Source organism: Panthera leo, chromosome B1 (genome assembly GCF_018350215.1).
Source record: "Panthera leo isolate Ple1 chromosome B1, P.leo_Ple1_pat1.1, whole genome shotgun sequence".
Taxonomy (NCBI): Eukaryota; Metazoa; Chordata; class Mammalia; order Carnivora; family Felidae; genus Panthera; species Panthera leo.
The window spans coordinates 58,552,134-58,577,163 of record NC_056682.1 but is presented as its reverse complement, the minus strand read 5'-3'; the positions used below and the strand labels follow the sequence as shown (position 1 = coordinate 58,577,163).

At 38.5% G+C, this 25,030-nt stretch overlaps 1 long non-coding RNA gene across 3 annotated transcripts in view; it reads left to right on the top strand.

Annotated features, from left to right (window-relative positions):
* The window catches only part of LOC122217710, a 154,005-nt gene that overhangs the window by 45,176 nt on the left and 83,799 nt on the right, over positions 1-25,030 (top strand). Inside the window, exon 4 of one of the 3 annotated variants that reach the window (XR_006201641.1) lies at positions 21,060-21,184. The exons of the other annotated variants lie outside the window; for them this stretch is intronic. This is a non-coding gene — a long non-coding RNA (uncharacterized LOC122217710). The remainder of the gene's footprint in view (positions 1-21,059; positions 21,185-25,030) is intronic. 3 annotated transcript variants of the gene reach the window in all.

Here is a 25,030-nt window from a genome sequence, read left to right as displayed (position 1 = left end):
GCATTCCCACCAGCAGTGCAAAAGAGATCCTCTTTCTCTACATCCTCACCAACATCTGTTGTTGCCTGAGTTGTTAATGTTAGCCATTGTGACAGGTGTGAGGTGGTATCTCATTGTGGTTTTGATTTGTATTTCCCTGATGAGTGATGTGGAGCGTTTTTTCATGTGTCGGTTGGCCATCTGGATGTCCACTGGAGATGGAGAAGTGTCTATTCTTGTCTTTTGCTCATTTCTTCACTGGATGATTTGTTTTTTGGGTGTTGAGTTTAATAAGTTCTCTATAGATTTTGGATACTAACCCTTTGTATTTGGATATAACCCTTTATCGTTATACTAATGATATGTCGTTTGCAAATGTCTTCCTTCACTGTGTAGAAGGTTTATATTTTGATGAGGGACAATATTTTTGCTTTTGTTTCCCTTGCCTCTGGAGACATGTTGAGTAATAAGTTGGTGTGGCTGAGGTCAAAGAGGTTTTTGCCTGCTTTCTCCTCTAGGATTTTGATGGCTTCTCATCTTATGTCTTTGATCTATATTGAGTTTATTTTTGTGTATGGTGTAAGAAAGTGGTCCATGTTCATTTTTCTGCATGTTGCTGTCCAGTTTTCCCAACACCATTTACTGAAGAGACTGTCTTTATTCCATTGGATATTCTTTCCTTCTTTGTCAAAGATTAGTTGGCCATACATTTGTGAGTCCATTTCTGGGTTCTCTATTCTATTCTATTGATATGAATGTCTGTTTTTATCACAGTACCATACTGTCTTGATGATTAGAGCTTTGTGGTACAGCTTGAAGTCCGACTGATTCGATTTCTTTGCAGGTTATTGTTCTATGTCCTTGTTGATTTTCTACTTAGATGATCTGTCAATTGATGTAAGTGGGATGTGAAAGTCCCCTACTATTATTGTATTGTTATCAATGAGTTTCTTTGTGTTCATTATTAATGGATTTATATATTTGGGTGTTTCAAGTTGGGTGCATAAATATTTCAATTGTTAGATCTTCTTTTGGATAGACCCCTTTATTATTATAGTATCCTTTTTCATCTGTTGTTACAGTCTTTGGTTTAAAATCTAGTTTGTCTGATATAAGAATGGCTACTCCAGCTTCCTTTTGATGTTCATCAGCATGATAGGTAGTTCTCCATCTCCTCACTTTCAATCTGCAGGTGTCTTTAGGTCTAAAATGAGTCTCTTGTAAGCAGCATATAGATGGATCTTGTTCTTTTTATCCATTCTGATACCTCTGTATTTTGATTGGAGCATTTAGTCCATTTACATTCAGAGTGGGTTATTCATAGATATTAATTTAGTGCCATTGTATTACCTATACAGCCATTGTTTCTGGAGATTTTCTCTGTTCCATTCTAGTCTTTGTTGTTTTAGATCTTTCTTTTCGACAAAAAGAGTCCCCTTTAATGTTTCTTTCAAGACTGATTTAATGGCCATGAACTCCTTTAGTTTTTACTTGTCTGGGAAACTACTTCTATTCTGGATGAAAGCCATGCTGGATAAAGTATTCTTGGCATATTTTTCTCATTTAGCACATTGAATATATCTTGCCACTCCCTTCTGGCCTGCCCAGTTTCTGTGATGAGGTCTATTGCTAACCTTATTTGTCTTTTCTTGTAAGTTAGGGATTTTTTCCCCCTTACTGCATTCAGAATTCTTTTCTTATGTCTGTATTTTGCAAATTTTACTACGATATGTCTTTGTATTGGCCTGGTTTTGTTGATTTTTATTTATTTATTTATTTATTTATTTATTTATTTATTTATTTATTTATAGAGATTTAAAAAAATGTTATTTATTTATTTATTTATTTAGAGAGGGAGAGAAGGAGAGAGAGAAAGCAGGGAAGGGTAAAGAGAGAGGGGGAGAGAGAGAATCCTAAGCAGGCTTCACGCTGTCAACACAGAGCCTGATGTGGAGCTTGAACCCACAAACTGTGAGATGATGACCTAAGCTGAAATCAAGAGTCAGACCCTTAACCGACTAAGCCACCCAGGCACCCCTGTTTTGTTGATTTTGATGAGAGTTCTCTGTGCCTCCTGGACTTGGATGTCTGTCCCCAGATTAGGGAAGTTTTCAACTATAATTTGGTCAAATAAACCTTCTGTCCCCCTTTCCCTCACTTCTTCTGGGGCTCCTATGATACAAACGTTATTATGCTTTATGGAATTTCTGATTTCCCTAAGTCTACATTCATGATCCAATTATTTTTCCTGGTTTCTTCTTTTCAGCTTCATTATTTTCCAGAATTATGTCTTCTATATCACTGATTCATTCCACTACTTCTTCCATCCTTGTGGTCATTACATCTAGTTGATCTCACATCTCAGTTATAGCATTTTTTAGTTCAGCCTGATTAATTCTGAGGTCTTTTATCTCTGCATTAAGGAACTCCCTGGTGTCTTCTATGCTTTTCTCAAGCCCATCTAGTATACTTAATATTGTTGTTTTAAGTTCTGGATCAGGCATATTACTTATATCTGTTTCAATTGGATCTCTGGCTGTGACCTTTTCTTGTTCTTTCTTTTGGGATGAATTCCTCCTTGGCATTTTTTCTAGGTCTCTGTCTTCTGTGTGTTAGGAAAGCCTGTTATATTTCCTGCTCCTGGGTGGAATGGCTTTATTAATAAGAGGTCATACACTGTTCAGAGCCTGGCACCACAGGAACTGCTTCTGGTATATGCTGTGTGCACTCTGCTCTTATGTTTTGGCTGCCCTTTCCCTCAGGTCAGTACTGTGCAGAGTTTCTCCTTGCCTGCAGTGGGGAGTGTTTGGACCTAGTCCAGTGCATGTGCACTGGTCTGCTTGTTAAAATAAGCCTGATCCAATTTCCCCTAAGCTGAAGTTTTGCAGCACTCTATGGTCTATATATTTGGTGCATGTGGGGGATTGTGCTGGTCTTCTGAGGGTGAGATCCTCTGCTCTTGTTCTCAGGCACACTTGCCGTAGTTCAGAAGCACCTGTAGAGTGCAGGGGGGCAGGGCTTGATGTAAGCAGCTCAAGCGTCCCCTGTGGGTGCTGTGTTGTTCACTGAAATCTGTTGGTACCAATGGGCAGGGGAGAAAAATGATGCCATCCCACTCCCTCATTCCCAGAGAAGGGAGTTTGTGCCCACCACTGTCCAGTAATCCCTCAAAGAAGAGCGAGAAATTTTCCCTCATTTGTACCAGGCATCCATCAGATCCCTGCCTTCACTGTCAGGCTGTCTGCCTGCTCGGCAGTGCAGTGCCCTTGTGTTTTATATCAGTTACACTGGCTAAATTTCAAAACTCCAAATTTTAGGGACCTGGCATGGCATGGACCTTCACTAATCCTCTGGGGGAGGGTCTCACTGCATGTGGTTCATGCCAGTTTTTTCCAGAAGGGCAGTTGCACAAATGTGCACAGCTGCTTGGAATTTATAGTAGAGCACAGCAAGAAGTTGGCATCCAGGTTAGCTGCCTTCAGCATGTGTCTGCCCTTTGCTAAGGAAATGGGCATTGCATGGTTCCCTCTGGCTCTTTTGTTCCCTGAGTTACAGTGCCACCGCTCCCAAGTGCATTCCAAGAAGGGGAACTGCCTTTCCCAGTGCAACCCAGAGGGTCCTCAAACCACACTTTCACTCCCATGCATCTGCTCTACTCCACAGGAGCACCACTACACCTGCCAGGCTCCACACCTGCCACAGTGCAGACATCTACAACTTTAGTCTGTGAGCTCCACTGGTTGTAAAAACTCATGATAATCAGCCCCTTTTGTTTTGCCAGTCAAGTGTTTTTCTTGTGCAATCCCCTGTATACTGCCTGCTCTCTCCCTCTCACTCTCCTCCAGCTCCCCTCTATAGCACTCACCATTCTTTTTTCCCCTAGATCACATCTCCACACCTTCTACCTTCTACCTTCCATGATGTGGCCTCTTTTCTGCCTCTAGTTATGTAGTTTGTTCTCTCAGACCTCAGATGGATTTCTTGGGTGTTCAGAATGATTTAATATTTATCCAGTTGTGTTAGAGGGACAAGACTCCACACCTTCCTTCCTCCCTTCCTATCCTAAGATTATTTTTTAAAATCCCTATTATCCTCTTTTGTCATTTCATTTTTTGATGTTTTAAGTTGATAGTCTGTTTAGAATTTATTTTGAAGTAAAGAGGAAGTAATCTAATTATTTCCCCAAGATCGCTATAATAACTTGTAAAACATGACTTAATGAATCTTTTATCTCAACTGATTTGAAATACTGCTTTTTATTCCCATTTTTATTTTGATCTATGTCTTGACTTTCTGATGTATTCTGTTGATCTATCTTTTCATTGCCAAAATCAAACACTTTGGATTTCTCTAGATTTATAACACATTTGAATATCTATATTTTCTATTAGTTTATGATCCTGACATTATTATTAAGTTTATTTCTACTTCATTTCATTATGGTTTCATACTGTTTTTCTTTCAGAATTACTGTGATTATCTTTGCTTAGTGCACAGTAAACTTTTATAAATGTTACATGTGTAGTTGCAATAGAAAGCATGTTTGCTGATGAAAATTTTCATGTATAGCTTTGAGGTCAAGAATGAGAACTGGATTGTTTCTATCTTCTGAATTCTTATTTGTGTGTTTATTTTCTGAAAGCTCATTCATATTCTGAGAGAGGTATGTTAAAATCTCAGAATATGATTCTGGATATATCACACTTCAGCATTTTTCCAGCTTTTCAATTTTTTAAAAAGTTTATTTATTTATTTATTTATTTATTTATTTATTTAGCGAGAGACAGAGACAGTGAGAACTGGGGTGGGGGGATGGAGGGGTGGATGCAAAGAGAGAGGAAGAGAGAGGGAATCCCAATCAGGCTCTGCACTATCACTGAAGAGCCCATTGTGGGGCTCAGACCCACAAACCACAAGATCACGACTTGAGCCGAATCCAAGTGTCGGACGCTTAACCAACTGAGCCACCCAGGCGTCCCACCAGCTTTTCAATTTAATGCAATGTCACTTGGTGCAAAAATATTTCTGATCATTATGCTACTTTGGTGGGTTGTAACTTTATCAATAACTGTCCTTTCAATCCAATTAAATTCTTTTTTGCTTCAGGTCACTTCTGTTTTCTTCCTTCTTGCCTTAGTTTGGTTATATTCTAATCTATTCCCTTATGTTAATGTATTTATGTCATTTGACTTAGGTGTCTTTTATAAACATATAGCTGGACTTTGTTGCTTCTATTAATATAGGCCTTTAACTGATCCTTATTTGTTTTGACTACTGGCATGATTGGTCTTACTTCTGCCATCATATTTTAGGCTTTTTGTTTTGTGTTTATAATGCTTTCTTGAATTTTTCCCTTGACTCTTCCTGGATTTATTACATCTTCTTTCTTTCTTTTGTAGTAGACTTTACTTTTTAGAACACTCTTAAAGTTCATAGAAAATTGAGCAGAAAGCACAGAGAACTTCCGTATACTCCTTCTCCTCCACCCCTCCACCCCTTCCCCAATGTTAACACCTTGTACTGGTGTGGTACATTTGTTATAATTCGTGAGTGAATATCAATACACTATTATTAACTAAGGTCCATAGTTTACATCAGAGTTCTATGGACTTTGGCCAGTGCATGATGGCCTATATTCTCCATTATAGTACCCTACAGAATGGTTTTGCTGACCTGAAAATCTACTGTGCTCCATCCGTTCTTCTCTCCCCCCTTCCCCCCATCTCAAGACCCCAACAACCACTGATCTTTTTATTATCCTTATAGTTCGCCTTTTCCACATTGTTATATAATTGGAATCATACATTGTGCTTTCTTTTTATTTTTCTTTTTAAATTTTTTTTTAACGTTTATTTATTTTTGAGACAGAGAGAGACAGAGCATGAACAGGGGAGGGGCAGAGAGAGAGGGAGACACAGAATCTGAAACAGGCTTCAGGCTCTGAGCTGTCAGCACAGAGCCCGACACGGGGCTTGAACTCACGGACCGTGAGATCATGACCTGAGCCAAAGTCGGACACTTAACCGATCAAGCCACCCAGGCGCCCCTGTACTTTCTTTTTAAAATATTTATTTTTTCTTCCATTAAAAAATTAAGACTATATATTTTTAGAGCAATTTTAAGTTTACAGCAAAATTGAAGGGAAGGTACAGAGATTTCCCATATACCTGCTGCTCCCACACATGCCTAGCATCCCCTTTCTATTATGCTTTCTTTATTCCTCTTTTCCCTACTCTAGAGGTCTGGAAATTATATATCCTGAATCTATTCTACTAGTAGATGTGCCAACATTTTATTAATCATTTTGTAACTATGCTTCTCAAGCAAAATAAAAATTTAAACTATATCTGAAAACTCCCCCATAACTGGATGAAAAGTTAAACATCCCTTACTTATTCCTTCTTTTTCTCTTTTCTCAGTGTCCAAATTTAGTTAAAATAATCTGAATTTTTACTTCCAGTTTGAAATGCAAATGTTTAAATATAGTCTGTTCTAGTCAAGAATCCTTTCTTAACAATTGCTTTAAATATTACAAGTACTTTATCACATCTACTTAACAGTAAGTTTTACTGGGTTCGCAGCTCACTGCTTTTTCTTTTATACCACCTCTTTCTATTTCTTGAGGTTTTTATTCTGATTCATTGTTATTTCACCAGACTACTTCTTTGAGTAATTTTTTTTAAATAAAGGAGGTATAAAAGAGAAGCTTTCTGGGTCTCCCTGTGCTGAAACTGACTTTCCTTTGTCTTCATGGAGGAGTGATCCTTTTACTTCAGAGTGCTGTCAATGTCACCCCACTATCTCTTAGCATTTATGTAGCAAATGAGAACTTCGGTGTCAGCCCTAGTGTCTTTCCTATGAGATAATTGTTTATTCTGAAGCTTATAAGATTTTCTATTTATCCTTTGAATTTCACATTTTTCATCAGGATATAACTAGGTATGAGTTTTCTTCCATCAGAATTTACTTTAATATGCCAAACTCATCCCCGCCTTAGAGACTTTACACCAGCTCTTCCTTCTCATTGGAATGATCTTCTTCCACTCATTGCAAAATTGCCTCCTTCCCATCATTAGGCCTCAATTTAAACCCCTCAAATCCTTCACTGATCACCATATCTAAAACATCTTCTAATCATAGTCATTCTTGGCCATATTTATTATTCTGTTTTATTTCTTCATAGTAGTTATCATGGTCTGATATTCTTGTATTTATTTATATGTGCTGATCCTGCACCCTCCCCCCCCCCCCAAGAAAACTGGAATATAAATTCCATGAGAGCAGAGACCTTTCCTATTTTATTTACTGTGTAGCTTTGGCTCTTATAATAATAGTGCCTTGTACACAGGAAGTGCTGGATGAATGACAGAGAAAAATATGAAATAGCAGAAGTTGATTTTCCTCTTTCTAGGATTTTCCACAAGATTTTCCATGTAATCAATTCTCTTTCCTCTATTTAATTTTCCAGTCTCCTAAAACTTCATCCATTCTTCTGCTCTACTTCAAGGCTTTTGGTGAGAAGTAACTACACACACACACACACACACACACACACACACACCTGCAAGAGGGCAAATATATACACACAGAATGAAACTTCAGGGGAGAACTGAATTATTCAGTTGATTTAATAAAGTTCACAAAATCTCTGGAGTGTGTGGTAGAACTCCCATCCTCTGTTACACATTATTTAAATTATCTGAAATATGATCCAGTTTTTATTCTTGTTTACTGCCTAGTCACAGTCAAAGAGTATTGAATGGTGCTTTTGTTGTGTCTTGCAACTATGATTCAACAGATATCAGGGTTATATTGTAAACTGATCTGCTTTGTTAGAGATTTAGTTTAATATGGTTTGGTTCGACCAATGTAATTAGACTTTGGCAATGGAAATTACTCTCAGAAATCTAATGTTAATATTGGAGCCATTTTCCTCAGCTATTATATCTGGAACAAGTGGTTATGACTAAAAATTTGTATTTCTTACACTAGTGTTTTTTGTTTACCACATCACTATCTTGTTGAAAGGACCAGAGTTGAAGTTAAAGCTGTTTTGGGTAAAGTTTTGCAATGAGAAAGTTCTATTCTATTGGTAGATACTAGGTGTGCTATAAATATGTTGAAAGTATGAATATAGGTAAGTAGTAAAAAGGGTTCAAACAAATGATTAGTTATTCTTTACTTTTTGTTATTAAATCTTTCTGGGATGATTAGGGATCTCACTGAGGACACAGAAGGAAGAAAGGTGAACATGATGGGAAGAGAAGAAAGTGCTTATGCTTGGATAAATATGAGCAATGACTTTATGTTGAATTTCTGCAAAATTCTCAAGATTTGTTGTTACTCTATAAAGCCAATTTGTTATAGGGATTGCTGAACAGGAAATGTAATAACTGTATCAAAACTAGTAGTCATTAGAGCTATTCACTAAATATACCAGTTCTCTGTCTGCCAGGCATGTGGTAGAATAATATTTCCTGGTGCCCTTGTGATTGTGTGGGCTTTGAGACCACTTGTGGACGATGAATTCAAAGCAGAAATGATGATGAGAAATGTCATGGTTAAGTTAGAGCATTTCATTAGTGAGGTGAGACCTTCTAGAACTCGCTTTTCTTGGGGTGCCTAAGTGGCTCAGTTGGTTAAGTGGCTGACTTCAGCTCAGGTCATGGTCTTGCAGTTTGTGGGTTCAAGCCCGACATCGGGCTCTGTGCTGACAGCTCAGAGCCTGGAGCCTGCTTCAGATTCTGTTTTTCCATCTCTGCCCCTCCCCTGCTCACACTTTGTCTCTGTCAAAAATTAGTTGAAAAAAAACATTAAAAAAAATTTTTTTAGAACATCTTTTCTTCTGGCATGGTTATTAGCAGGGGTCCTGATAATTCCTTCTCCATTAGTCTGGGTCCTGGAGTGAGGGTGATAGTGTTCTCAGCTGAGTACCAAGAATCACTGATCATATATTGACCATATATTGTGAATTAGAAATAAATATTTCTTGTTTAAGACACTGTGTATTGGGGTAGTTTGTTAGTGCAGCATAGCCAGCCTAGCCCATCTGACCAATACACAGAACATAAATAACCTACTCCAAGGGAAAGTTTTACTTAATCTCTTATTTTAAATTCTATTTCTGAACCCCACTCTCTCACTCCCAATTCTCTGTTTTATTTCTTATGACCTTCCAACAGCTTTTGGATTTTACTTCAGCTTTCAATCTTGAATTTTACTGACTTGCCCAACCTGATGGACACAGATAAAACACATATAACTTTCTTATAACTTTAACAGTTGAGGCATGTATTCTGTCTTCATCTTCCATTTCTATCATTTACTCATTTCTTCATTCATAAAACAAAATACTGAGCATTTTCTATGAGCCAGTTTTAACCACCAGGATAAATGGCAAACAAAAAGTCAGAAATTACATTCTATTTGGAATGCTAACAATTAATCAAATCATTATACAAATAAATATAAAATTACAACAGTGCTAAGTGCTATGAAAAAGCGATGTACACATTATCTGCCATCTGTCTATTGATAATAATGAAACAAATGAGACAAAATGTTTATAATTAGATCATGTCCATATATAGGAATGATGGTATACAGAAAATTTTGTACTATTTCCACAACTTTTCTGGAAGTGTGAAATTCTGTCAAAATTAAAAAGGCTTTTTTCAGGGTACTAATTGGTGTGATAGGATGTACCTTTACTGGCCACAATCATCTGGGTTGGTAATCTCAGTTTAGTATTTGATTCAAACTCTTGACCAAATTGTATTGTTTGGAATTGCAGTCCCTATTTCTATATCTGTGCTAATCATTGTCCCTGCAAAACCTGTAGCACACACATGATAATAAAATGAAAGAAAATCCATTTTAAATTGCACTTTGTGTTAAAGTCAAAAGCTTTTCCCTTTTTATTGTTTTTAAAAAAGTGATATATAATAAATGTAGGCAATGAGGCAAATATACAGGAGACCTAATAAAAAATGAAAATTACTCATCAGTAATCAGTCACTGACAATTACTATTAACATTTTGGTCAATTTCCTATCATATACTTTGGTTTTCATTGAGCAGTATTAACTATTTGTTGTATCACAAACCCTGAAACTTAGTTGCTTAAAACGATAAACACTGGGGTGCCTGGGTGGTTTAGTTGGGTAAGCATCTGACTTGATTTTGGCTCAGGTCATCTCACAGTTCATAAGTTCAAACCCAGTGCAGGGCTCTGTGCTGACGGCACATAGCCTACTTGGGATTCTTTATCTCTCTGCTCCGCCCCCCACATGGTGCTCTCTCTCAAAAATAAACTTTAAAAAATAAACAAACAAAAAATAATAAACACTATTTCACAATAATCTTAGCTGAGTGGTTGTGGATCAGAGTTTCTAATGAGATTGTAGTCCAGTTGTCAACTGGGATTGTAGTCATTTATAGGGCTGGAGAATCCATTGGCTCCCAACCACGTTCATGTGGTTATTGGCAAGAAGGCTCCCGTTTCTCACCAGGTAGGCTTCTCCATAGAGCTAGTGACATGGCATGGAAGCTGGCCACCCACAGTGAGTTCTAAGAAAGAGAGAGAACAAAACAGAAGCTATAGTACTTTATAACCTAATCTGGAGAGTGACATATCATTTCTGCTGTATTCTACTGGTCATACAGGCTAACCCTAGTACAGTGTGGGAGACAAGGGTGTGAACATAGTACAAGGGTGTGAATACCAGTGGGTGGGAAACAGTGATGGACCGTCTTGGAGACTGGCTACCATATCACATTGTATCCCAAGCATTTTTACCACATTATAGAATATTTCCTATGCCCTTGTTTTAATGAAAATAATATTTAATTTATCAATAATTCAATCTAATTACTGTATTAATAATAATTAATAATATTTAATTGTATTATATTGCTGTAGGCCTTCAAAATCATATATAAAGGGACATTACAAGCTATGAGGCTGTTATTTTTTTTTAATTACATGAGGGGCACCTGGGTGGCTCAGTTGGTTAAGTGATTCTTGAATTTGGCTCTGGTCATGATCTCACAGTCATGAGATCAAGCCCTGTGCTGGACTCTATGATGAGTGTGGAGCCTGCCTGAGATTCTCTCTCTCCATCTCCCTCTGCCCCTCCTCCATTTGCTTGGATGCACACACTCTTTCTCTCAAAATGAAATGAAATGAAATGAAATAAAACAAAATAAAATAAAAATGACACGGAATTTATTCACTGAATCCAATCAGTGCTGGCCTTTAAAGAGCTCACCTTGGGGAGTTTTGAACTTACTTCAGTGGTGTTAGGTTATTGTCACAAACATGCTTGGGATTCTTTTGAAATTACAGTTGGATTCTTGCAGCATATTACCTTCAATCAACTCAAAGGTGATATGAGACAGTTATGTTAACAAGCAGAACATATGTTGAATTTATTCTTGTTCTGCTGTTCAGTTGCAATACTGAACCAGATGTATTAGTAAAAAAAATGTGTTTCTAACACTTAACTACAGCTTAACAAGATGATATTTCTTTGCAAAATAAATCACATTTGAATGAATTATGTATGGGAAGCACATGCTGATTCAGAGACTTCAGCTCTGTGGGCTCTGAATGTGCCCTACCCTCTGACCTTAACGTTCATGTACACCCACCTGCCCAGTGAGTATCCTGAACTTTTTTCCCTTTAAGTATAGTTCTTGGAGGGGCGCCTAAGTGGCTCAGTCAGTTAAGCGTCCGACTTCGGCTCAGGTCATGATCTCGTGGTCCGAGAGTTTGAGCCACGCGTCGGCGCTCTGTGCTGACAGCTCAGAGCCTGGAGCCTGTTTCAGATTCTGTGTCTCCCTGTCTCTCTGACCCTCCCCCATTCATGCTCTGTCTCTCTCTCTCTGTCTCAAGAAAATAAATAAACCTTAAGTATAGTTATTGGAATAAGTACTATATTTACAGAATTTGTATTTATATAAACTTACATCTTCCAAAGTGTAATATTGTATTCACATTAGCCATCAATTTTTTTTTTGCCAAAAGGAAATCATGGATTATGAAAGCAACATTAGGACAGAATCAAATCTTATTTGACTTTGTTTCCACATGGTGCCTAGCACACAGTAGGTACTTAGTACATGTTTGTTGAATTAATGACACATTAAATCTTGTGCCATAAAAAAATGATGCTTAAGTTAATGATGCTTAGCTAGCAATCTAAATCTTAAAAGCAATCATGCTGATACTTGGTGCCACTGTTTCCTTTTTTTCAATTCTATGTTGTAACATTATAGAATTTATTAATTTTTTAAAGACTTTTTAAAAACTTTTTAAGGCATTATTTGGGCTAAACGTTTATTCATTTTTCAGAGACAGAGACAGGGTGCAAGTGGGGGAGGGGCAGAGAGAGAGAGACAGAATCCAAAGCAGGCCCCAGGCTCTGAGCTGTAAGCACAGAGCCTGACGTGGTGCTCAAACTCACAAACCATGAGATCATGACCTGAGTCAAAGTCGGATGCCCAACCAATTGAGCCACCCAGGTACTCCAAAAGCTGGAATCATATTGTAACTTTCCCTGAATTTGTATAGCTTTAGTTGTGCCTTTCCCACCCTAAAAACTATTGCAGTTATTGGTTTTCTCCACAACACCCAGAAAGATGCATGTGTGTACCGTATATGTAATCATAGTCTTTCAAACAACTACTCAGGGGGTAGGATGAGGCAGTGGGGAAATAAGCAAATTGCTACCATTCTCCAAGAAAGCCAATGTTATATTAGCAGTTCTATTTTGGAGGAGGAAAATAATCCAATTTCAAGGCTGGCATAAGTATTAGGCTCATCACTCACTCACTTCCTTACATAGGTGGCAGAAAATTCTGTGATTTCATGCCAAGCCCTCCAACAAAGACACAGCATGGCTTTTTGCCTTACTTGGTTTCTTCCTATTTTAAAGTGAAAATTTATACTTCCAAAAAGAATTACAGGCAGCTTCCAATACTGAAACATTGAGACCAGACCATTAAAAATAAAAACAGTTCAAATCCTAATGAAAGGAATGGAAATTCCCTATAGGAGTTCTATAATGAGAAAAGTCATTGGTGCCCAGAAACATTCTGAGTATTATGCATTTAATGAGGCTCTACTGAAACCTTGGGGAACTAGCCATTCTCTCAATGTAAATGAGCAGTTCTGTGAGCATCATCCTCAATCATTGGTTACCTCTCTCTCTTTCTTTTAAAATTTAACTTTGCACTTATAGAAAAGTTGGCAGAGTAGAACAAGAACTCTTGAATACCCTTTACCAAAATCTATCAAATTGTTTACATGCTCCCCTATTTCCTTGCTTGATCATTCTCTCTCTCTCTCTCTCCTTCCCCCCGCCCTAACTCTACACACACACACACACACACACACACACACACACACACACACACACCTTTTGGGGGAACTATTTGAGTGTAAGTTTGAGACATCATGCCCTTTAACATGAAATACTTTAGTGCTAAGAAAAGGACATTATCTTATGTAGTCAGTACAATTATCAAAATCAAAAAAAATTCACAATGATATTATACTTACCTAGCTTATGGCTCTTACTCAAATTTTGTCAATTTTTTGGCTTATGTCCTTTAGAGTAAAAGAAAATAAAAGTTTTCTGGCCCAGGATTCAATCCATGAAGACATGTTGCATGTTGTTTTAATATCTCTTTAGTCTCTTTGAATGTGGTACACTTTCTCTGTCATTCTTTGTGTCTTTCATGACCTTAAAAATTTTGAAGAATATTTTGTATAATGCCCCTCAAGTTGAGTCTGTGTGGTCAGATTTAGGTTATGATTTTTGGCGAGGATATCAGAGATGTGATGCTGTGTCCTCCTTCATGCAGCATGTCAGGAGGCACGTGATGTTGGTTTGTTCCAATGTCAACTACTTTTTTGAAAGTCTACCTTCTATTCTGTGATGTGAGGCAAAATGGTAACTTCTGAGACTTTTGGACTCAAGTTAAAAGTGGCCCTGTACTAGTTATTCTCCATTTGTCTCCATCCTCAATCCATTCTCTCCCCTTCATTGCTTTACTCCATACCTTGGAGGCTGATTCCTGGGAATTGTATCACCTGGGCTTGTCTGCTTCTGGCTTCTTAACAGACTCAACCAATGGAGAATGCTAACAGGAGATCAAAGTATGAGGTCAAGGAATTTATTACCCTGGAATCTTCACTGCTTTGCTTTTGCTGCATATCTTTGGCAGTGGCTACCCCCTTCCATAGTTTCTGCTCTACTTCAACTCCACTTGTCCTCTCAGCCCAACAGTGGTAGTGGCTTCCTGCTGATATTAGTCTCTAGGTGCCTCAACATGCCTCGCTGGCTCTCTTAACTGCCTATAGGTCTAAAAGTAGTCCTTTGATGAAGATTCTTCATTTTTTTAAGATCTGAGTTGAATTCTGTTTTCTGCTAGTTGATGAAAATATCCTGAATAAAATGATCTGCCATTTTTGCAGCATTTAATTAGAACAATAAAAGCTTAGAAGAGAAATAGTTAAATGTTTTATCAGCACATATCCCAAGTTGATAACAGATTAAAATTTAGTCCAAAGGTTATGTCCAATAATTATTTATTTGATTATAGAAACCATAAGTATTTAGATTTACATGGCATCTTTCCTCCAAAGAGTTAAAGGCTGGCAACCAAAGACAGGTAAGATAATTCTAAGTGACAGAGCAAGGGCCAGTCGTAGAATCAAATACAATTAAACCAATACAGATATAGCATTTTGCAATTCAAAGTGCTTAAAATACTCATTATCACATTGCTTCTTCACAGGGATTCTGTAAGACAAGTGTTGTTAATATTGTCACCAGTTTATAGTTGTCCAGCTCTGAGTTACTACTACTCATCAAATGGGCAGAATGTGTCTCCCATGCCCTGTGTTAGGGCCTGTTGTCTCCTCTAGGAGCCTTCACTCTCCTCCAAGTTACTTTCTCCACTTTCTAACACCTTTTACTTTGTCATAGTCTCTTACTTTTAGTTATCTTTCCCTGCTGATGTGTTAACTGATATTTAAGGTAATAGCTGATAATAATTTAAGATGTCACCTATCTTAGGGGGGCTCTAAGTTTTAATGGAAAACTCTGAAAGAGTTCTCTACTCAAAGGAAGGAAGATTTAATGGTGCAATCACATTTGGTAATTTGATATCACATTCTGGAATAATGAAATCCTACATACCACCTATTTATAAAGAGAGTCTGGGCGTGGCCACCAGAAGTACAGGGAATATGGTGTATACCTACCATGAGGTACAGCAGATAGAGAGGAAGTACTTTGGGTTTGCTTCTTTCTTTTTTCCTGAAGACCTATTTGCTTTCTTGTGAGGAGGTAAGGGATTTGGAGATGAGGTCCCTAAGGCATCTGAGCCTGGTTGTATGATAGTCTAAGCTCTAGCATTGTATATTCTTTTATTTTCTTAAGGGAACAACAGGAAGGGTGACAAATGGATGGCTCCCATCATCAGAACATTAGAATGGAGAACCATTACTCTACTTACTGTTCTCAAAGAGTGATGTATAAATGAAAACTTGGAAAGCCACCTCCAAAATCCTGCTGGCATCTTACTCTCCCACAAAACTGTCATAAAGAAGACAAATTTGGGTTTTGTAAAGCATTCCTTTTATAATGTGTAGCTGTCTTCTTGGTTACAATAGGTAATTTCTCCTAGGTTAGGAGTATAATGTTTATTGGGTTTAGCGTAAAATTCCTGGAATGGATAGAGAAAAATTTGAAATGTTAGGTTTTCTTTTCTTCCTTATTTGTTAGGAACAGCACCCAGAGGGCTTAGGAATAATGATGGTATTTCTTCTATCCTGTTTTTTGCAGACCCAAACAAATGGAGGCAGTGCAAAACCAATCTCTGTCCTTAGCTCCCAAGAACCTTAAACTATGTGTCATTCCCGAACAGTGCATGAAGCAAAAAGCCATGTCTGTGGAAGGAAAGCAGGTCATAACAGAAGGGAGATCTACGTTGTGCCTGGGGAGAGTGGGAAAGACTAGTTATCAATGAGCAACTCCTTGTACTCCTACCCTGGACCCGATCAGAATATTCGAAACTGATACCTTGCCAGATGATCTGAGCCATATCATCCCAGCACTTTCGAGAAATATCTCTTTTTCACATAAGGGAGAATTAGCTACCTTTCTTTCACCCAATGGTGGTAAATGCATAAATAACTTCCCTTGGGATTTGCAGATAGGATCAATAGTTTGTTTCTTTTCCCCTTACTTGACATGAAGGTAAGTTTCTAAAACAATTTTATTCCTTACTGCTGACATCTTAGTATATGTTGCTTTCATCCTTCATTTTTCAGCATCATGAGTGAACACTCATTCTTTTGACATTGGTCAATCCAGTCTCAATTCCAACCCTAAGCAGTCTGCATTCCCAATCAATGTTTCTACATCATTTATTCAGCAGTGACCCAGAAACTGCTGTATTCTAAATTCAGCCTGTGCAAAGTTTTAGTCGTTTCTTTCCATGTAAAAGTTAAAATTTAAAAAACAGTGAATGGTAAGAAAAGATTAATTTAATATAAACCTAACACAGAGACAATACTGCTCATAGCTTTGCCATCTGGGGTTTTTGTAAATTAGATTTAGATTATCTTTTACAAACTGTAGTTCACCTTCAAAGAGGCCAAATGCTATTTCCTGTCAGTTTTCTTAATTACCTGTCAAGCATAATTCCCCCTTTCTGAGCCTAGAACTGATTACAGTGAGGGAGGCATAAGCCACAACTGATCCTGCCATCATTTACTAGCAAAATAAAGTGGCTAAAATCAATGTATTGCTGCTGTCAGCCAAATTTTAGAATAAAATATTTAAGGGGCAACTGTTCTCTTCTTCAGAAAACTATACAGATGTAGAGGTTCCTTATTGTCTGGGGTTTCCAGATTCCCCCCCCCCCCCCCCCCCCCCCCCCCCCGCTTAAGAAATCCCTTACATATGAAAAAAACTCCCCCTGTCCGGATGCAAGGACTGGTGAGTCATGGAGCCCAGAGAAGCACAATAGTCCATTATTAGAGTTAGAAGATGTAGGTGTTAAAAAGGATTGCAAAAAAACCCCAGTCCTCACTTTCAGCCAGCCTACACATATCCTGGCTGTGAATCTCCATGGCACATTCAAGTTCTCGGAATGGTGCTCATTTTAGTCTTATGATTCAGAGTTTATGCATATTCTTTGAAATCCTATAGGGGTAGATGGTATACAAAAGCAGAAAGCAAGAGCTGAAAGAGCAAACATCTCCAGTGAAGGTAGGGGAAAGAGAGGAGAGAAGAAGAAATAATAGCATCTTGAGATTTTCCTCTTGTTGCTTTGTGGGTGGAGTGACATCTACTTCTGGTTCCATTTATTTCTCACTTTGAGGAGTGTCTGTGATTTTTCTCTGGGGGAGTGATAATATTGATTTGGGATATCTCCCTATATTGAATTATGCCAGCTTCTCCTTGAGAAGTTATGAATCATTCCGCATTGTGTGCTTCCATTCACCTACCCTTGAGAGAGAGGAGGAAAGAAGAAGAATATGCAGGTATTACAAATCGGACATATCCACACATGAATGTTCATGCTGTTACCTCTGATGGAATCCGACAGGTCTGTTCACTGACCTTCCCACTCCTCTTGTGCATGCCCCACTCTTGCCTCACTGGGAATGGTCCGTGAGCCACTCCTGTGTACAAATGCCATTCACCCTTCCAAGTTCAGCTTAGGTCTCTATCGTCCACAGTGCCTTCCACCGACACTTCTGGACTCTTTTAAGTCATTATTGCACAGCTTCTGTATATGTTTCTTTCTTGTTTTTATTTTCCACCTGGAATGTAAGCAATTCCAGGACCATATTGTTGATAAATGTCTTTTATAGTCACACAGCAGCAAGCACAGAGCACATTGTGGGCTCCTCAGTAAATACTGGTAGAAAGTGTGAGTTGTAAAGAACACTTAGGGCTAGGAATTTACTGCCAGAAAGAAGAGAAGGGACAAGAAGGGATGCAGAAGGGGTGGGAAACTCAGCCTAAAGCCACCCAGCTGACCATTTGCTTATGAAATACCTTCACCTGTTCTTGGAGAGAGTGGAATGTGTATTTGTTTTCCATATCCAACAGCTGAAGGATAAAAATGTCCCAGTTTAAATCTCTTTCTCAGGCATCAATCTGGTCTCTAACTGGGTTGCTTTTCTCTCGGGTTTAGTTCTCCAGGGAGTAGGCTGGGGGACACTTGTGCTCCAGGGAGTCCTGGTGGGGGAAGCATTGAGAAGGCAGTGTCTGTGTCAGCAGGGGGAGGGTGGGGTCAGAGGCTCCCCCTTCACCTTCTCCACCTCAACTCCCTCCAGGGATTTTAGAGACTGGGAAATTTTCCTTGATAATGTTTAGTTTCTGAAAGGATGTAAGAAAGAAACATTGGGGACCAATGTCCAGAAAATACTTTGCCCATCCTAGACAAACTCTGGAAGGTGCTTGCCCTGGAAGGTGTAGCTATGACTGTGATTCTGAGTTAATCTTGCTCCATGAGGAAAAAAAAAAAATCAAGGCCCAAAATCTGTTGGGATAATGGCCATGAGCAATGTTATAAGCTAAAAGATATATTGATATAGATGTACACACACAAATATAATATGTACATATTCACATATACATGTATAATTGATATATTATATGATACATCACACATATAGGCCTACAGGCAGTTGACAAGTAGGAGATGAGGAAATGAATTGACCAATAACTTTGAGGTCTCTGGTATGTGACCTGCACTGTGCTGTGTGCTCTGAAGGATAAGTATAACAAAGCAAGCTGTCTAGATTGCCCTGCCCTTAAAATTAGTTTTTTAATAAAGAAAAAAGGCAAAATATAGCTTCATGGGAATATCTAATGATTTTGGCCAGAGAAGTACCTCAAAGCAGCACCAGTAAGAACAGAAGATGTAAACCACTGAGTCAGGGATGCACAAAGTCCTATGTTTGAATGGGGTCAGACCCTGTGCATGAGGAGGAATTAGTGGGTGATCTGAGAAGATTCTTCTTGCCCTCAAGTCGTCTCCCTAGTGGGTTTCATGACAGTTCCCCTGTTTTATCATTTGAAATTCCTGCTTTAGTTACTATCTCAGTTTCCATAACAAAAATAAAGCACTTACTACTGAAGCTCTCCATTCCACTGTTTTCAGCCTTTTAAAGCCTGTTTTCTCCTGGCGTGCACAAAGCATGCTCTCCTTTAAAGTTATTTCATATCTTAAAATAAACAAAATAGGGGCGCCTGGGTGGCTCTGTTGGTTAAGCGTCCAACTTCACCTTACGTCATGATCTCATGGTTTGTGAGTTCAAGCTCCACATCAGGCTCTGTGCTGACAGCTCACAGCCTGGAGCCTGCTTTGGATTCTGTGTCTCCCTCTTTCTCTGCCCCTCCCCTGCTTGCTCTCTCTCTCTCTCTCTCTCTCTCTCTCTCTCAAAAATAAACACTAAAAAAATAAAGTAGTGTGACTAAAAACAAAGCAAATATTTTATTTCAATCACTTTTTCAAGCTACAAGGCCTTCTCACGCTTTCCTGATTGAGAATCACTACATAGATGCACATAGACTGTAAACTCGGTGTGGAGATGGACTTTTATCTTTTTCCCTGCTGTTTCCTCAGCTCCTAGGTGTATCCAGAGCACTATAGGGGCTCCATGATGAAGAAGATCAAGGCACAAAATTGGTGGGGATGTTGTATTTACAGAGTAGCGGCAGCCATGGGGATGTGTCCTGGAAAGTCTGTTCTAGTCTTCTTTAGTCAACTTGGGGTGGTGATTTCCAGGGAAGACTCAGAAAGCTGCCCTTAGCAGAGGAGGTACAGGCTTATAAATTTCCATAGGGGAGAAGGAAGGACAGCAGTAAAAAGCCACCGATGGCTATGTAGCTATAAGATTGTCATCAGGGAAACAGACTGTGAGTCCTAGGGCAGAGGCAGGTTCTGAGCAAGTGAGAGGGGAAATTGCCTCCTCTGGGGACGGAGGTGAAGCAGGGACTGGTAGGTGGCTTTGGAGTGAAACAGATGATCTCATCCACTGCTCCCAACTCCCCAGCTTCTTCTCATGTATTTACAGTAGGATCCAGGGTTCTTTCCATCGGCTGTACCTCCAGCCTCATCTCCTGTCCTGCTCCCTCTTGCTGATTGTTTAACCCCACATCTCTGCGATTGTTAACTCCGGCATGCTACACCCACCGCCACCCCCTCAGCCTTCAGTCACACTCTTCCCTCTGCTTGGAAGTCTGCTTCCCCTGAAAGAGGAAGGGGCCTTCATTCTGGCCTGCTTGGGCGTTATCTTCCCTGAGAAGCCTTCCCAGGGCACCTCATCCAAAATGGCGCCCCTTGTTCTGTCACTGTCCTCTCAATCTGCTTCATTTACCTTTGTGATAATCCTCATTCCCTGACTACACAACTGGATCTAGATCTATTTGTATATACACACATACACATATATTTGTCTATTGTCTTTTTCCCCTACCCGAATGTAAGCTTCCTGCTATATTACCAGGTCCTAGAACAGTGCCTGGGTCATAGAAGGCATTTATCAAATATTTGTGGATTAAAGGGCTGAAGAGATAGGACTTTGAATCTAGGTCTGGTTATTTATTGGTTGTGTTATCTTGGGAAAATTACTTGACTTCTTTAGCCTGGCTTTTGTGTTCTGTAAACCATGTGGATTACACCCATTTTACTAGATTATTGTCCAATTATAACATATATAAGCCCCTAGTACAAAGCCTGGTACATAGCAAATGCCCAGTAAATGATGAATATGATTGTCAGCTTGGTTTAGGATTTTAAATAATCTGTGCTTTCCCATTTACAACTCAGAAGTGCTTTCTAGCTTGCATCCTGTTCTGTGACTTTTCTTGAACTAAGAGTGCAAAGTGGTGCTGAAGCTCCTGTTAAGAAGTATAATGGAAATGCCAATTTTAGTGAGATGCTCAAAGGGGAAAAAATCACAAACTTTAGTTTTTCTTAAAAATGACATACCATCTTTTCCCAGTGGAGGAGAGATGTTTTGACCTTCTTCTTTATTGTTTCAGTTTATGGGAAGAACATATGAGTGAGCGTATGTGTATGTGTCTTGTAAGCTCATTTCTAATCAGCCCCCTGGGAATGCTGGATCTGAGAAACACTTTGTCCTTCTGAGGAACAAAACCCTTCCCAGGTAAATGCCCTTGGAACATGTGTTTATTTGTTTTGATTCTTCGGTATATTGAGGGATGGCAACAGTCAGGAAGTATAAAAAAAAAAAAAAGAAATCTAACAATAGAACCAGCTCAGTCTTTGTCAGCGCATTTTTTCTAAAGAGACAGATGATACTTGAAAGTGTGGATGTGAAGACCTGGTTTATTTATTTAAGCCACTATGTATCTATTTAAACAAAAAGACCCATGAAGAAAATCTAATGGATGAGAAAAGCAGAATTTATTGCCAAAAATATATTAGGATGTGCCAGATAAGATTAATATTTTCTTTCCAGAAAAATGTTTTCTATCATGCAGTGTTGCGTAGTTTGTGTTTGTTTATTTGAGAGTTTGTATCTTGGGACATTAGTCACAAGAGTTACTACTTTCTTTTACCATGAAAGATAAAAAGAAAATATTGGAGATATGGTCATGGGAAAAATAAGGTAAAGAGGGGCTTGCTTGCTGTAGAAAACATTGCTTTATAAATAATTGATGTACAAAATTTCTTGAAACTGGAAAAATATTGTATATGGAATTTCTTGTTTTATGAAAAATCAGTGAGAACATTATTTGCTAAAAGGGAGCATAAAACTATAATGGTTTTCTGGCTTTGATGATTAAAATTTTTACTTATTTCACATAATTCTCACTTCTCCGATTATTTAATTTAACATTTATTGTCTTTTTTCCTCTACTTTCCTATCTCCCAAAAGATGGGATTGGCTTATCTTTTGTTTATGAAAACAATATCTGATGGAGTCCTGGATTGAAACTCAAGGTCTCACTGAATATCTACCAATTAATTGTACTAGCTGTCATGTTGGTATATGGTCAATGGGGATGCTGATTAACTGAGTGACACTGGTATGCTTCTGTTCTTCTCCATGCTTCTCTTATTTATTCTATAGGAATAAGATTTTAGCTAATGAAATTATTCATTAAAAAGAATTTAAGTAGCCAAAAAAGAAGTAATGTTTATGCAGCATATTTCTGAAGAGATAATTCCTTGATTCTGTACTTGCTTTATGGAAAGAAGGACAAAAGAAAGACTTGGCAATTGGATTGTGTCCTGTAATATAAGGGCAGCTGTCAGGCTAATCCCTGGTGACCTCAGAAGATAAAAATGGGGTGCCAGCAACAATGGTTCTTTCTGACAGAGGGCTTTAGCCCCCTCTTGTCCCTCACTCTGCTGACCCTTTGGGGTTGTGTCTGATTCTCAGAACCTCAGGCCCAGGTCCTGGGAGTCGTGGGATAGAGGAAGGTGGTATGATGTAATAATTTTCAATTTTCTTTTTTTAAATTTATTTAAAAGTTTTATTTTATTTTATTTTTTAATTTAAATTCAAGTTAGTTAACATACAGTGTAATAATGGTTTCAGGAGTAGAATTTAGTGATTCATCACTTACATACAACACCCAGTGCTCATCCCAACAAGTGCCCTCCTTAATGCTCATCACCCATTTAGCCCATCCCCCCACCCACCTCCCCTCCAGCAACCCTCAGTTTATTCTCTGTGTTTTAAAGTCTCTTGTGGTTTGCCTCCCTCCCAGTTTTTATCTTATATTATTTTTCCTTCCCTTCCCCTATGTTCATCTGTTTTGCTTCTTAAATTCCACATATGAGTGAAATCATATGATATTTGTCTTTCTCTGACTTATTTCGCTTGGCATAATACACTCTAGGTCCGTTCACATTGTTGCAAATGGCAAGATTTCATTCTTTTTGATGGCTGAGTAATATTCCATTGTGTGTGTGTGTGTGTGTGTGTGTGTGTGTGTGTGTGTGTGTGTACTTACCCATTCATCAGTCGATGGACATCTGGGCTCTCTCCATAATAATTTTCAATTTTCAATACTGACTTTTGGTCTAGGGTAATCATTATTGTAGAAAGTAAAACAATTCTTGATTATGAAGTTCAAGATAAATTAATAGCTGACATTTGCTCATATGTTTCTGTCTGACATCTGGAAACCAAGTGTTTATGCCCATGCAATGAACATCACTTAAAAAAATTTTTTTTAAACATTTATTTATTTTTGAGAGACAGAGAACGAGCAAGGGAGGGGCAGAGAGAGAGGGAGACACAGAATCCGGAAGCAGGCTCCAGGCTCTGAGCTGTCAGCACAGAGCCCAACGTGGGGCTTCAACTCACAAGGTCTGAGACCATGACCTGAGCCGAAGTTGGACGCATAACCAACTGAGCCACCCAGGCGTTCCACTTTTGATGCACACAAGTCACATGTTATGAGAATAAAATAAAAAGCAGGTAATTACTGAATGTATTTTGGAAGTTTGATGACCATGGAAGATCATTTGGCACAATTTCTACAGTCGTTGCTTTGGTTTTGTCATTTTTATTTCTTGTCTGGATAACTGAATTAGCTTTGCACTTGGACCTCTTCCTCAACAGCCACTCCCAGCTGTCCTCCATACTGCTGCTAGAGTGAACTTCTCAAAACACAAACTCGATCAAGTCACACTTTATTTAAAATTCTGCACTGGGTCCTTATCACTATTAGACTGAAGTCCAAAATTCCTTAACAAGGTGTTCAGTGAAATCAGGTTTTTAAAAATTTGTTTGAATTTGAAAATTCTATTGGGAGGGTTACCAGCAGACAGAGAGAGAGAGAGAGTGTGTGTGTGTGCACGCATATGTTTATTTTTGCCTTCTGGGGATGGAGGTTGGAATTTATCTTTGGGAGATTCCCTTTATTTAGAGATACCATTCTGATAGTCACTTTTGGTTATGCAGAATAACAGAAGTAGTAACGATGTAAATATTATTCTTGTGAATGGCTGAAACTGATGAGATATTCCAAGTGAAAGTGCTGCAGAGTGAGATATTATATGCCCTATTTAATAATATAATACTTACAATGAATATTTATGGAGCCATATCCTATGTGCCAGATACTCTTCTAGGCTTTTTCTGTATGTTGATTTAACATTCATACTAACTCTTTTACAGTCCCTTACTATTGACAAAATAGATGCACAGAAAAGTTCAATAACATGCCCAAGGTCACATAGACAAGTAACTGGTAGAATTGGGATTTCAACCCAAGTAGTGTAATTCCAAAGCTCACATTCTAAAGCTCTATGCTCTATAGCTTCCATTATGTTAGCAGGGCTAGGCTCCTGCAGAGTTTAAGACATTCTTCCCACCAGCAAATCTGGATATATGGTGGATTATTTTTCTAAATATTTGCGTATGGGAAGTAAGATCTTCAGCTAGATCATGAATGGAGAAATATGCTGTTTTAATCTCTTCAAGCCACTCTGGAGGAAAGACTATAAAAGTACAGTGCAGCCAGAACCAAGATGTCAATGTCCCATGTTGATATTACTTAAGAATGAATCACTCAGGGGCGCCTGAGTGGCTCAGTCGGGTAAACATGGGACTCATGATTTCAGCTCAGGTCATGGTCTCTTGGTTCACTGTCAGCATGTAGCCTGCTTGGGATTCTCTCTCTCCCTTTCCCCTCACTCTCTTTCCCCTCCCCCTCTGGTGTGTATTCTCTCTCTCAAAATAAAGAAATAAATAAACATTAGAAAAGAAGAATGAATTGCTCAGATATTAGATATTGAGAACTATCCTGTGGATACTTCTTTTTATCTTATTTGATCCATCTTATTTTACACTTTTGAGAGTAAAAGGTGGTGTTTTATTTGGAGAGGTTGACTGTTCCTACTGTCAGTCATTCTGGGGAAGATAAACCAAAGATAGGCACTTGAGAAATTTTTTTTTGAAGGTGCTCACTGAATTGGACCTAGACTGATAATGTGGGGTTTTGGTGAAGTGGGGTATCCCTTAGGTAAGATT